We start from the raw sequence: 15061 nt of genomic DNA, 5'->3' as shown, positions 1-15061 counted from the left end.
CCATTCTTCATCAATCTCTCAATCCTATTGAGATTGATGTTTCCTAGTCTTAGATGCCAAAGTTGGGCATTTTCTTTAGGAGAAATTTTAAGTCTTTTTATGTTGAGTTACTACAGTCTTAGACATTTCAGTGTTATGGAGTGCCTTAGTAGTTAATAGTCTTAGCGTATAAAGGTTGTTTTGCAGTTTTGCAGAACAAATATCAATACCATTTTGGAAATAAACATTTTATTAACAATGAAGTTTATAACAAAACATTGTTCAAGTAAACACTTTACAGAAACTAGGTTCCTTTTTAAATTAGGAACTACATATACATTTTCCAAAATAACAAATTTGTTCTGTAAAGTCAACTGAAGATCTTTAACTGCCATAGCTGAGACGACATGCCCAATTCCAACCCGCATCGTCATCTAACTAGCATCTAGCTGTCTGGAACTAATTCCCTAAAATAAAGAACAAACGTGGTTCGTGGCCCCGAAATCTGTAATCCAGACAGAATCATCATTCTCCACTAAGCAGGTTTCCAATACAAGTAAATCATATTTACCTTGTTTAGCCTTTTTCTTTTCTGCCAAGTATTTGGGGAAGTTCCTTTTCCTATGACCATTCTAGTTATAATGGAAACAAATTCCTTTCGCAACCTTGGGTGGTTTTTTGTCTCCTTGTGTAGCAACTACAGTGTTAGCTTTCCCCTTCTCAACTTTCTTTTTCTTCCACCTTTTGGTGCTGGAGGAAGAAGGTACAGACTTAGTTCCAAAGGTCATATCTCTATGGAACTTCTTGAAAGATGAAGCAACATTTGCCTTACATTTCTTATCCTTGTTTTTATGCAAGGAATGGAAGGTCTGTAGATCATTGAGCAAGGTAGTCAGGTTGTAGTCAATCCAGTTCAAAACAACATTGCTCCAAAAGTAAAGGAAACTTTCAGGTACAGAATCTAAAATAAAGCTAACCTGATTGGTTTCATTGATGCTAGACCTATTCATCTTTGCCACATTGAAGTGGACCATCATATTAAGAACATGTTCCCGAAAAAATTCCCCTTCTTGCATACGAGCATTGAAGATGTGTTTCAGAGCGTTATGCCAAAGCTGTGCGGACGGTTGTCCGAACATTCCCCTTAGGGACTCCATGATCTCACGAGCTGTGAGCATGGATTCATGCTTCTTGGCCAAGACTTCGGTAAAACTATCCAAGATATACGCTCGGGCCTTTTTGTTCGCCCTTGTCTAGCACTTGCATGTCTCTCGAACGTTTCGAGAAGAATTTGGAGTAGGAATAGGAGAACAATCCTCCATCAGGATAAATCGAAGATCATCAATGATCAACATTGTGTTGATCGTATTTTTTTAAGATGTATAGTTTTTTCCTGTTAATTGTGAACATGAGTACGTTTAAAGTAGCGGTAGCCATTGTAATAAAATTTGTTAAAACCGTACAAATTATTTATTATTAGTCTACTTGAATTAAACCACTAAGGCAGCCAATCAGTTTCTAGCAAAATATTCTAATGTACCCTAAGTGACATCTATTTTGCAATGATGTTTCAGTGAGGTAGGACAAAAGTCACTGCAGGGTGATCAAGTGCCCCTTCACTGAAATGAGACATTCTTAACCATTAGACAGAAACAACACCTTGTCACTGCAGCTAACAGTCATCATTGTTCGGTCCAAAATTTGTTAACTTAACAATTCTTGTAAGTGTAACCCCTCATTTTAGGTTTTAGAGTTCTGCCGCAATGAGCCAACCATAAGGAAAAACCAATTGGGACATGAAACTAAAGAACCCCTATCCATTCCTGGATATTGAATAAAGTGTCATGCAAAACTATCAACCTTTAGGGGGACACCCACGATGCCACGAGACAATGCATGAAACTTTACTTCAACCTAATGAGAGAGACTAAGGGATGTGTTGTCACACGTGAAGGAATTTTGTTTACAGAGAACCTTTGAGCAGAAGCGGATCGTCCAAATCCCATTGTGAAGGAACGCATACATTTACAGTCATACAAGAAACAAAAACAAAGGATCAAGAGATTATACCTTTGAAGAACTGTTCTTCAAGTAAATCCTTTAATAGTACTTGTTCACGAACACAGCAAACAAGTCACGAACACTCCTCTTGAACAAGCAGCAAGAAGCAATTCAATCCTCGAACCAATCGGACACTACCACTTGGTGACTTTGGTATTCTCGGTGTGAAAATCCAGGAGTGGTGGGCTCTGGCTAATTTTGGTTAGATGGAAGGTATGGTGTGGAGGAGGAAGACGGTCGTGTAGTGAGCAACACTATCGTGTAGACAAACTAGTCTATCGCATAGACTTCCTACTCGATGGTTTAGTCTCTCAAGTGATCGTATAGTAACTCGATTGCTCATGCCTTGTCTTTCGTTCACCTGTCTTTGGAATAATTAAACCAAATTCATTTATCCTAATTTTCCATAAAACTAAATACTACCCACTAAAGTTAGTTATAGAGAAAAATGGTTAATTATCAAATAATTAATAAATTATAAATAAATATGATAACTAACTTATCATACTATATTTATAACCTATAGTTTTAATATTGCATCATATACAATATATAAACCATAGGTTTTTTTTTCCTCTATTTTATGACATTTAATATAAATCATATTTATAATAAATTTAATAACTATGAATCTTATTCATAGAAAATATACTTGAATCATATTCAAATATTTATTCCTCCAATTAAACAATAATGTATCAAATATATTTTATCAATTATATCATATATAATTTAATTAATTTAATTTTATCATATATAATCAAATTCCCTTTTATTAATTTGAACATTTCAAATTAACCCAAAAACTAATTATCAACTTAAATCCATTGAGCTACCAAGGGAAACTTATGGATCTATAACTTGATGCTCCAACAGTACGTGAATAACTGATTAAACTCTTTAATATTATCCACAATCGTTAACTGTCAGACACTCCACTAAAGACCGATAGCATATGACTCTTCACAAATTACTCATAAGTACAGCTGGGCCAAATTATCGTTTTGCGCCTATAGTTACATCTAAACCCTTATGTACCATTGATCCCTCTAACAAACAATAGATCATAATCCCACTATGACTAAACCCCTCTCGGTCCACAAGAGGGTGTGGCACAACATTGTTTAAGACTTGGAATCAACATTTAAGGGAGCAATTTCTCTACTTACCCCTGCTTCGGGGAAGGAGGGAATTCCGTCTTGTGTAGCTAAGTTCCGAGCTCCCCAATTAGACGAATCCCCAAAATGGTAGGCTTGTTGAGTTGACGATCTGGTCAGTCTCACCCATACAAATCAAAAGACCGCCCTCATAGGCAGGAGTTCACAACTCACTCAGGATTAAGGTCATGTTACCTATGGTCATCCTAATGAAATGAAATGAAAGTCTCTATTATGAACGACATTATATAACGAGACTAAACATTTCATAATCTGATCTTATACAAACACTTTTGTATAGAATATCCCCATTCACATGTCTAATACATGAATGATCAGGATCAAATTTATAGAATTTTACAACATTTGTAACACCTACAAAGCGGCCATACTTGTAGTGTCACAAGGATAAGGTATCCAGCCTTATCCATATACTCTAGACCATTTAGGTTATCACTTAAACACGATCCACTTGTATGTATCCACATACATGTTTAAGTTACAACGATAACCATGGATCTTAGTTTATTGGTTTGTGGTTAATGCAACTAGAATATCATATATTTCATAGACAATATGAATAAAATATCATATATATAAATTACGGAATGTTTGTTTATACAAGTGTTTACAAAGTACAGGACCCTACGAGATTTAGGGCCTCAACCCCAACAACACGTCCTACTCCTACTTACTATGAACACTCTCTCCATTTACCTTGATATTGATCTATACAAATGCCACCAGTAGGGGGACACCCATGGTGCCTCGAGGCTGGGTATAAATCTCACGGTGTGAACTTTAAGGGAGAAACGTGAAGAGGATGAAATGAAGTATTATATACCTCATTTTCCTCCCACTGAATTTTACCTAGGGTTAATTAACTTAGAAAAATCCAGCTATTGATTTTTAACTAATTGATTGTTTAATTTGCCCAAAAACAACACTAGTCTCTAGATAGTTAATCAATTTTGATTAAGGTCCATTAAACTCTTTAATAGACTTCAATCAAACTTGCATGCATGTAACAAATCTATCTAATTCACCTTTCTAGGTAGGTTCCTAGGTAAGGGTACGATGTTTTCGTCATCTTAAGTACCCCAGCCTAGACAAAACTCGCCTTAGACAAAAGGCCCTTATATATACATTTGTCACATATTTAATTTTTTATTAACAATCAATTTAATCCTATTAAACCAATTACAAGATTAAACTATGATTTCCATTTTTTTTTAGAAATGTGATCTTAGGTCTATCTCAATCATGTTTTAAAACAATTTTAAAAGATGATTATAACCTAAGGTTTACATGCAACTCTTAATTATTGATTTTAATTCTACTTTCATTTATAACGATTATAAATAAATGAAACAACTAAAACATTCATTGCATGCTCGACATATTTTAGTTAATCATAACATTTATAAATTAACCTAAGGCGGTGTCATGCTTCATGCAATCTCAATTCATTATTAACATATATAGCAATCTATAATAAAGTAATGAATCCAACTATAGCATACATCCATACATTCATTCAACCATATATTATAACAATTATAATATAAATGATGTATGGATATGCTATAAATGCATGCATACATATATTATAACATTGATACTATATGATGCATGTGCATGCTATATTATTTAAATCATGCATATACATATATTATAACACTTATAATATAAAATGATGCATGAATATAAATGTATAACCTATGGTGGGTTTTAATTCCATACGACATACAATATGACATATAAGAAAAAGCATACATCACATGTATATTTAAAATTAACAGTTAATGGACCGGGATAGGACAACTAAAAGGAATTTCAAAGCTAATTATTACAAGAATAAGAGTCAACCAGTTCAAATACAAGAGAACCGAGCCTTAAACTGCTCAAATCGGACTAACCAGCCACCAAACCGAACTCAAATCGCCCAAAATGACTAAATCGCGATCGAACCAAGTGAACCACAAACCGATCCAGACCAAAACAAGTTGGTTCTTTCCAAATCGCAGCGTTACAATGCTACAAAAAGAAGGAAATGCTATTCTTTGTCGTAGCATTGCAATGCTAAGGATCCCATTGAAGGGACCTTGAGTAGAAGCATGATCCTCCCAAATTCCATTCTTACAGAGAAAGAAATTTTACAGAAAAAAAAAATCAAACAAATTATGCATTTCAACAAATAAATATAACATGCTCAATAAAAAGAAATTAGGATTTTAGAAACCTTACATTTGAAGATTTTCTTCACACAGGAACTCTCTCGATCTGCAAATCACGTACAAAATAGGTGATGGCCAATTGGGCACGACCACTTGGAGTCCTTGGTATTATCTGGTGATAATCCAGGAGGAGTGAGCATTGGTGAATTTGGGTTGAGAGAAGGAAATTGAGAGAAAGTAAGAGAAATTTAGAATTTTCTCTCTGAGATTTTTTACACACTGTGTTGGTTCTCGAGCTTGCAGATTGAAGGTTGGAAGGACACAGCAAAAAACCAAAAACCACCCACTTACGTGGGTGGAGAGAAAGAGGGAGATGAAGTTGTAACTCCCTCCCTCATTTAATTTAAATTGATTTTAAAATAAAAATTAATAAAATTAATTTATTTAAATTATCATTTAACATATATAAATATGATAACTAACTTATTATATAATATATACAATAAACTATATGTTATATCAAATATAATATATAACCTATAGTTTTAATATTCTATCATATACAATATGACCTATAGTTTATTTTCTCTCACATATGACATTAATATAAATGTGATTTATATTAAATTTAACAATTATGAATCCAATTCATATAATCAACATTTGAATCATATTCAAATATTTGCTTCCTTTCATAATTATATAATGTATCAAATACTTTATAATAACTATATCACATATAATTAAAATAACTTAATTATATCATATATAATCCATTCCCTCAATTAATTTGAACAACTTAAATTAATCTAGATACTGATTCTCATTTACTCCTAGTGAGCTATCAAGGGAACCTTGTGAACTTATAGCTTGAAACTCCAACAATACGTGAATAATTAATTAAATTCTTTAATTAAATTATTCACCATCCGTTAACTGTCAAGCACTCCACTAAAGACCGATAGTTACACTCTTCGAACTACAGATATATTTCTATATCCATTGGATATAACCAATCAATAGTAGATGACCCTTCACAAATTGTTCGTAAGTACAACTAGGCTAAAATTACTGTCTTGCCATTGTAGTTATATCTAACTCCTTAAGTACCACTGATCCCTTTAATGAACAATAGATCATAGTCCAATTATGACTAAACCCCACTCGAGCCAAGAGATAGTGTGGCGCCACATTGTTCAAGACTCGAAATTAGCCCTTAAGGGAGAAATTTTTCTACTTACCCCGACTTCAGGGAAGGAGTGATTTTCTTCTTGTGTAACTATGTTCCCAGCTCCTTAATCAGACAAATCCTTAAAATGGTAGGCCTATTGAGTCGAAGATCTGGCCACTCTCACCCATACAAATCGAAGGACTGCCCTTATAGGCAGAAGTTCACAACTCACTCGGGATTTAGGTCATGTTACTTATGGTCATCCTGGTGAAATGAAAGTCTCTATTATGAACAACGTTATATAATGAGACTATTTCGTGGTCCGATCTTATACAAACTCCATTGTATAGAATATCCCTGCTCACATGTCTACACATGAGTGATCAGGATCAGATCATTTATAGCACTTTACAATAATTCTAACACCTACAAAGCAGGCCATACTCATAGTATCATAAGGATCAGGTACCCAACCTTATCCATCTACTACAGACCATTTAGGTTATTACTTAAACATAATCTACTCGTATGTCTCTACATACATGTTTAAGCTACAAGATAACCTTGGATGTTAGTTTATTGGTTTGAGGTTAATGTAACTAATTTTGAAATAAAACATCATATATTTTATTAAATAAATTATAAGTTTGTACAATACAATTACAAACTATAGGATCCTACAAGATTTAAGGCATCAACCCCAACAGATTTGAGGGTTCTAATGAATGAGAATAAAGGTTCTCATCACAAAGGGTTTCTAATTCCAATTCGCTAGGATTTTCATATTAGTTGTTCACTGACTTTGTTGAATTTTAGGACATGGGTTTTGTAGTGTGGTGAAAGTGACGATGACTTCGACGGGATTTGATAGATTGTGAGTAATGTGATTGTGACCATTTATGGGATTGTAGAAGTTGTGCCTCAGAAGTGGAATAGTGTGCGGTCATTCTATTGCATGTCAAAGAAAAATGAAGTTTGTTTTCCATCAAAGATGAAGAATATACCGAAAAGAAAGTAAAAAAGAGCAGGGCTTCAAAGTTGAAAGCTATTGATTCAACGAAGGTCAAGACAAAGAAATTCAAAGTAGTGAAATAATTTTTTAGAGTTTGTTGAAGCTTCAAAGAGCTCTAAAGGTATACTACTTTATCAAGGTGTATTTTGATTTCTGAACATGTACTAATTTTTTTTTGTTTAGTGAATATGTACTACTTATCTAAAATTTCTATGAAGGAATGTATTTCCTAATATGTACTAATTATTAGGTATATTTCCAACATGTATAGTATCCTAGGATATCGTTTTACTTGTTTGTCTTATAATCAATGTATCTTATCTATTCAATTTTAATGTTTATCTATAATTTCTTCTGTATATACAAGGTATTTTACAGAAGATTGATTGAAAAGAAAATGAAGGTATTTTACTTATGTATATATAACAATTTACATACATATGTACATTATTTACACCATATAATACTATTATATACTACATTTATCATTGGCACTTCACATAAGCTTAATGGTGATGATAACTTCAAGTTTTTTTTTTTTTTTTTTTCTCATGACCCTTGTCGCTGCTATACAAGGATGCAAATACTATTTTTTTGTCCTAGCAGTAATTTTCAACATGTATGTACATACAAATCTTGACATTTCTAGATGTAATTCCAATGCATTTAGTGTTTCAATTTGGCAATTTTATAATTCACATTTCAACTTATAAATTTTATGAAGTGATTCGTAGGTAGTGTTAGGTGAATTTAGACCTCACCAGATAGACCAAAAATTAAAAAAAAAGAATAAGGGAAGATAAATACTAGATAAATTGGATCTAATCATATCTAATCCTAACTTATTAGGATTGGAAAGATCCATCTCCTCCTTATCATAAGAGGAAAAGGTAAACTCTATTTCATTCTCCCTATAAATATATCATGATAACTCTATATCAGGGAACTTGATCTAAAATCTAGATCTTAATCAATAATTTGGATCTAAGGACTTTTGACTTCTTCTCTATTATTCAGTTCTTTTACGGACTTGGGCATCAAAACCCTTTTTCTTTGTTTTATAGGTCATCTCTTCTCTAAATTACAAATTTATCGTTATTATCACGTAGAGGTTAGGTGAATTTTTCCTTGATCAAAATTTGGCATTAATAGTGGATGTGGTTTGTAGGGTGCTTTACTTTTCTATTATAAAAATAAGAAAATCAAGACCAGTTGATCTTGTTTACAATCTAGTCTAAGAAAAAAATTCTTGTGGTAAGAGACATTGGGAATTTCACATCTATGTAGTCATAAACCAAAGAAAAGATCGAGAAACCCTATGGGGGAAAAGTCCCTTATCGTAAAAAACATTGGAAAGTTTCAATCCACAGTCAAAAACCAATCAAAAGACGTAAGGGCTAGAACAAACAAGATCAAGAAAGAATACAAGACACTGGAAGCTTATATTGAAAAAAAAAATAAAGCACTTTTCTACCTTGAAGATTTCTACCAGAATATGAAATCATAGATAAGTTTTATTTCAAACTTAAAATTTTCTAATCCTATATTGAAAATGATTAGTGACTTTATTTAAATCTCGTGCGATTAATTGCTAACTTAAATATGCATAGTTATTTTATTATAATCTTTTTTTATCTTTATACAATTGTGTGTTCATAGAAAATAGTACTCCCAAGTTGAGCTCCAAGTGTCAGTTTAAAATAATTAAAAAGTTGAACCATGAATTCTAATTTGGGAGTGGATGCTAATGTTGTGGGTGAATATAAACCTCCAAGATAGGCCAAAAATTAGTAAAAGATAAGGGAAAATAAATACTAGATAAAATCGGTATTTAAATCATATCTAGTCCAATTTATTAAGATCAAGAAAGATCCATCTCATCCTTATCGTAAGAGGAAAATGTAAACTCTCTCTCATTCTCCCTATAAATACATATGATAACTTCATATGGGGTAACTTGGCCTGGAACTTGATCTAGGATCTATATTTTAATCAATAATCTAGATTCTAAGAATTTTTTACTTTTCTCTATTATTCAATTTTCTTATTGACTTAAGCATTAGAGCCATTTTTCTTTGTTTTGTAGGTCATCTCTTTCTCTAAATTCCAAATTTATCATTGTTATTATGTGGAGGTCAACTGCATTTTTCTTTGGCCAAAATTTAGCATTAATAGTTAATACTTAACTAGATTTCAATTTTTTAAAACGTTTAAAAATGAGTTTAAATTAATTTTTAGATTTTATTGGTTATTACGTTTGTTTTAAATATAACTACCATCTCTCACATCCTTATAGTCTTTTTTTTTTTTTTTTTTTTTGGCTATTTTTTAGGTGATTTTAAGATGTATCTTGCAAGGGTTTTTTTCGTCAAAGTGCGATTTAGATATTTGGTTGAAAATGCATTAGCTATTTTCAAAAGAACGTGGGTTGCTATTTTTCATGTGGAGATGGTTCGATTTAGCTATTTTTTTTGTTGGCCCTAATTAAATTTTTTTGTTTGGATAGTCAGGATAATATATAATAATTAATAATATAATAATAATAAATAATAATAATAATAAGAGAATCTTGCAGTATATAGTAGAATTTTAGATTTCAATTGGAAAAATAGCAAAATCCAAATTTCATAAGAATTTTAGCAAATTGTTGTGGGGCACGTGATCTAACTTTTTCTAATTTCTTATTTGCCATCAATATGATCTATAATACATACATTGTACTTGTTGAAGACTGAGTTATTAACATTTATATATAGTGTAATTATTAACTATTGAGTTATCAATTTTTATCAAAATTTGATAAAATAAAAACCAAAAAGTAAATATATTTTTGCACTTAGATGATTAATCCTTCCAAATTTTCTCCTAAAATATCTCTCTTCAACTAAATCTCTGAATTTGATTAATATATTTTTCATTTAAATAATAACCTCTCATGATTTTTCTCCGCAAGTATCTCATATATCTCTCTCTTTTCTTTGCAAATTTAGTTTTATCTAACTAGTTTTTTATTTGTTTTTGTTACAAGATTCAATATTTATCTAAATCTTTTTCATTTATTTATACATATTGTTATTTATTTGTTTTCATCTTTTTCCAATGTATTTGTTTGTATTCTTATCATGTACTATTTCATATTATATTAATATGAAGTTATGAGATTTAACTAACATATATTTACGTATATAGTATAGTTGTAGTGTGAAGTTATAAGATTTTTAACCATCATGGTAATTAGCTGGTATACATTTGCAAATAAAGTGTAATAGTAATATAAAGTTATTAGATTTAACTGATTTACCTTTATATATACCGCAATTATAATATAAGTTATGAGGTTTTATGTAACACCCCAACCTTTCAAAATAGTTATTTTCAATCAATTCAAATTTAATTATGGATTTTTTTTCTTTCTTATTTATTTTTGGAATAAGTGTGGGTTCGATAAAATCAAAATTTGGGTTAATTTAACTTTAATAAATGTCCAAGATCGGATAAACTAAATTTACAATGGATTAAATTAAATTATTTTAATTTTCAAAATTTTGAATTAGAAATTTTGAATGTGAGTTTCATAATTTTGGAAGTTTAATGTATTTATTTTAATTTAAAATTTTTAGAATTAAAATTGAGTTTACTGGAAAAGATTATCTTATGAAAGATATGAGAAGATATCGATATTGGAATTTAAGATGGAAAAGAGAAATTACTATTATTATTATTATTATTATATAAACATATTTAAATAAGTTTTTAAGGTTAAAATAACATATAAAAATAAAAGAAAGTTAAAAAAAATTGGAGAAGAAAAACCCTAGTTATCTAACAACCACACAAAACCCTAGCTCCCCCCACTTCTCCTCATTTTGCATGAAGAGCAACAGTCTCTACTTCCAACAATCGTCCCTTCTTCGTTTCGACTACAGTCCACCACACGCCAACGACCACCTCACACCATTGTTTTTACTGAAACCACAGTCGTTGTGGATGTTAGCTTCGATACAATTCCTGAAATTCTTTATTAACGTAACAGTAGGTACAATCGTCTAAAAAAGCAATTAAACGATGAAAAAATTCTTTTTTAAATGATAAGAATCAAATGAGACTAATCGGTCGTTTACAATTATTAATCAATCGCTTACCAAACGCTAAACGATCGTTTACAAGTTCCACACGATCACTCAGTATTACTAAACGATCGCTTACTAAATCTTCCGTGATCACTCACCAACTCCTACACGATCGCTTACAAACTATTACATGATTGCTTACCAGTTACTATACGATCGCCTACGAATTGCTATACGATCGCCTACCAAATGCTACACGATCTCCTAGTGGAAGTAGACGATGAGCGGCACACTTCGATGGCTTCTCCAGGACAGCGTCTTCCGAACTCTCACTCTCGAGAGCTTCTCTTCCTCACTTTTGATATTCAGAATTCACTACCCTCTTTTTCCGGTTCATTTTTCTTTTAAACCTCCACTTCTCCCAATGGAATTGGACGTCATCCTTAATCAATTCAACTGCCTCTCCTTTATTCTTTCTTTCTTACTATTACCACATAATTGGGGTCCTATCATTACCTCCCCCTTCCACTTTTACCTTATCTTCACGGTAAAGCTCTGGTTGTCCACCCATTTTCTTTAGCTGCATCACATGAAACACTGAGCGTATCAACACTATTGTTTGAGGGTTCAGCTTGTAAGCTACTGATCCGGCTCTGTCCATTGCCTGATGTGCTCCGTAATACTTGGGAAATAATTTCACATTCTGCTTTTGCGGAACTCCAACATCATGTTGCTCCTTGTCAACAAACTTCCTCACTTTATCTGGAGCCACCCTCAAGTGATTCCTAAGCATGCGCAATGCAGCATCTCTGTCTCACATTTGTTGGCCCAAAGTCGCGTTGGTCGTACAATCATTCCCATAGTAAATCAACATTGGAGGTTTTCGTCCATATACAATCTAAAAAGGGGCCAAGCCAGTAGAAGCATTATATGTAGTGTTACTCCAATAGTTCACCCAATGCTACCAGTTCATCCATTCTTTCAGTCGCTCACTACAGCAGCACCTCCCATTCATTTCCATGCTGCGATTCACCACCTCTGTTTGACCATCCAACTGAGGTTGAGAAACTGAGCTGTGATGGAGTTTGGTACTTGACAGTTGGAACGACTCTTGCCAAAAGTGATTCACAAACTCCTTGTCTTGGTCCAAGACAATGGACTTCGGTACCTCCACATATCGATACACTTCCACAGTCGTTTCTTGTTTAATAGTCATGAATCTTCCACAGATCCATCCCTTTCTTAAATATCAGAATTGGGCCATCATTCTTTTTTTCAAGTCACGACTCTCAGCCTACTTCCGATCGGTACCAGTCTAATGCGATGCCATCGAAATTCACAACTGCCACCATCATCTTCTTAGATTCAGTCAACTTATGAACTTGAAAATAGCGGTCTGCTTTGTATAGCCACACATCTGGATCGCTTCCGCTAAATATCGACATTTCCACTTTCTTGAATTCACTCTGGTCGCCATTCGCTTCTTCACCGGGTGCTTTCACCGAACTATTCGTTCTGCACACCTTTTTGGCATTCGATTCTTTTGCTTCTTCCGTCACCTTTGATTTCTTTGGCCATTCCCATAACATAAGAACCGAACATTGTTTGATGTTTCTCTGCCTGCAATTCCAATCTTTCAATGCTCTTCGTTATTGACGCCAACTTCTCCTCTATGGTTGACACCTTCTATATTTCGACTCTGTATTCAAAGATTTCTTGTTCTATTAACTCCAGTTTCTCTTCAAAACATTTCTGAACCATGCTTGCCCAGGTGATTGCTCTGATACCAATTTTTTAGGATACTAATTTTTGAAATTCTTTATTAATGTAACAGTAGGTACAATCTTCCAGAAAAAGCAATTAAACAAATAACAATTTCTTTATTAAACGATAAGAATCAAACGAGACTAATCGGTCGCTTACAATTGTTAATCAATCGCTTACCAAACGCTAAATGATCATTTACAAGTTCCACACGATCATTCAGTATTACTAAACGATCGCTTACTAAAACTTCCACGATCGCTCACCAACAACTACACAATCGCTTACAAACTATTACACGATCGCTTACCAGTTACTATACGATCTCCTACCAATTGCTATACGATCGCTGAGCTCTCCTACATGATCGTCTAGTGGAAGTAGACGATGAGTGACACACTGCGATGGCTTCTCCACGACAACGTCTTTCGAACTCCCACACTCGAGAGCTCCTCTTCCTCACTTTTGATATTCAGAATTCACTACCCTCTCTTTCTATTTCCTTTTTCTTTTAATCCTCCACTTCTCCCAATGGAATTGGATATCATCCTTAACCAACTCAACCGCCTCTCCTCTATTCTTTCTTTCTTGATATTGCCACATAATTGGGGTCCTATCATCTTCCTATCTCATTCGCTCTCTTTTTCTTATTTCCTCTCACTCTTAAGATATCTTTTCCACCACTATTTATCATACACCATCGCTGCTACCGCCGTGTGGTCATAAGAGGAATCAACCAGTAGTGTTTAGGTGATATTTAGGTGATTATCAGGGACTCTTTTGTAGTTTTTGTTAAAGTTTTGGTTTTTCTGTGATATGATTGATTTCAATTAAATTAAGGATTATTTTGGAGTTTGGTGGTAATTTTGGTTGCTTTCTAACAAAGGGAGTTCGAGGACGTTTGATTTAAACGTAAAACAATATTACAGTGTATTTGCATAATATTATAGTGTATTTGCATTGAATTAGCTTTTCTGGATTTGATTTTGTTTATGATGCATGATTTTATTAGGTTTAATGTGCAGGGTAATTTGGATATTTGCTAATTAGTATTTTTGTTTTAAAAAATCCTTTTTCTATTTTTACGATTTTGAAAACTTTTTACTATTTTTTTCAAATGAAATTTTAAAATTTATTATTTATCTCATTAACCCTAAAAAATGATAGTTTTCTTTTGTAATTACATTAGTATCAAATGACATATAATTTGAAAAACCATATTATTTAATCAAAATAAATTTACTTATTCAATTAAATTACAAATATCGTCAAAATTGTCCAATGAAAAATCAAAAAAATATTAAAAAAATATAAAAGAACAACTCTAAATGTCTAAACTAAAATAAACTCAAAAATTGAAGAAACATTACTTAAAATAATAATAATAAACCTAAAAATTGAAAAAAAAAATCAACTGGATCAAAATGAAATCTTCCTTTGTTATTGTCTTCCATTTTCCAATTCAATTTTAAAAAATTCCTTAATATTAAAACATTGGTTCACTAACTTCTGCCACGTATTTAATTGTTATCGGATCGTTATTTAATTATTATTTAATACTAAGTCCTTTGTGATTGTTATTTGATTGTCATATACTTAATACTAAGTAGTCTTTTTAAAAAAAAAATTATATATGATTATTATTTCATTTCTATTTAATAATAAATAGT

This window comes from Benincasa hispida, chromosome 10 (assembly GCF_009727055.1).
Source record: "Benincasa hispida cultivar B227 chromosome 10, ASM972705v1, whole genome shotgun sequence".
NCBI classification, from domain to species: domain Eukaryota; kingdom Viridiplantae; phylum Streptophyta; class Magnoliopsida; order Cucurbitales; family Cucurbitaceae; genus Benincasa; species Benincasa hispida.
This window is presented reverse-complemented; position numbering follows the sequence as displayed.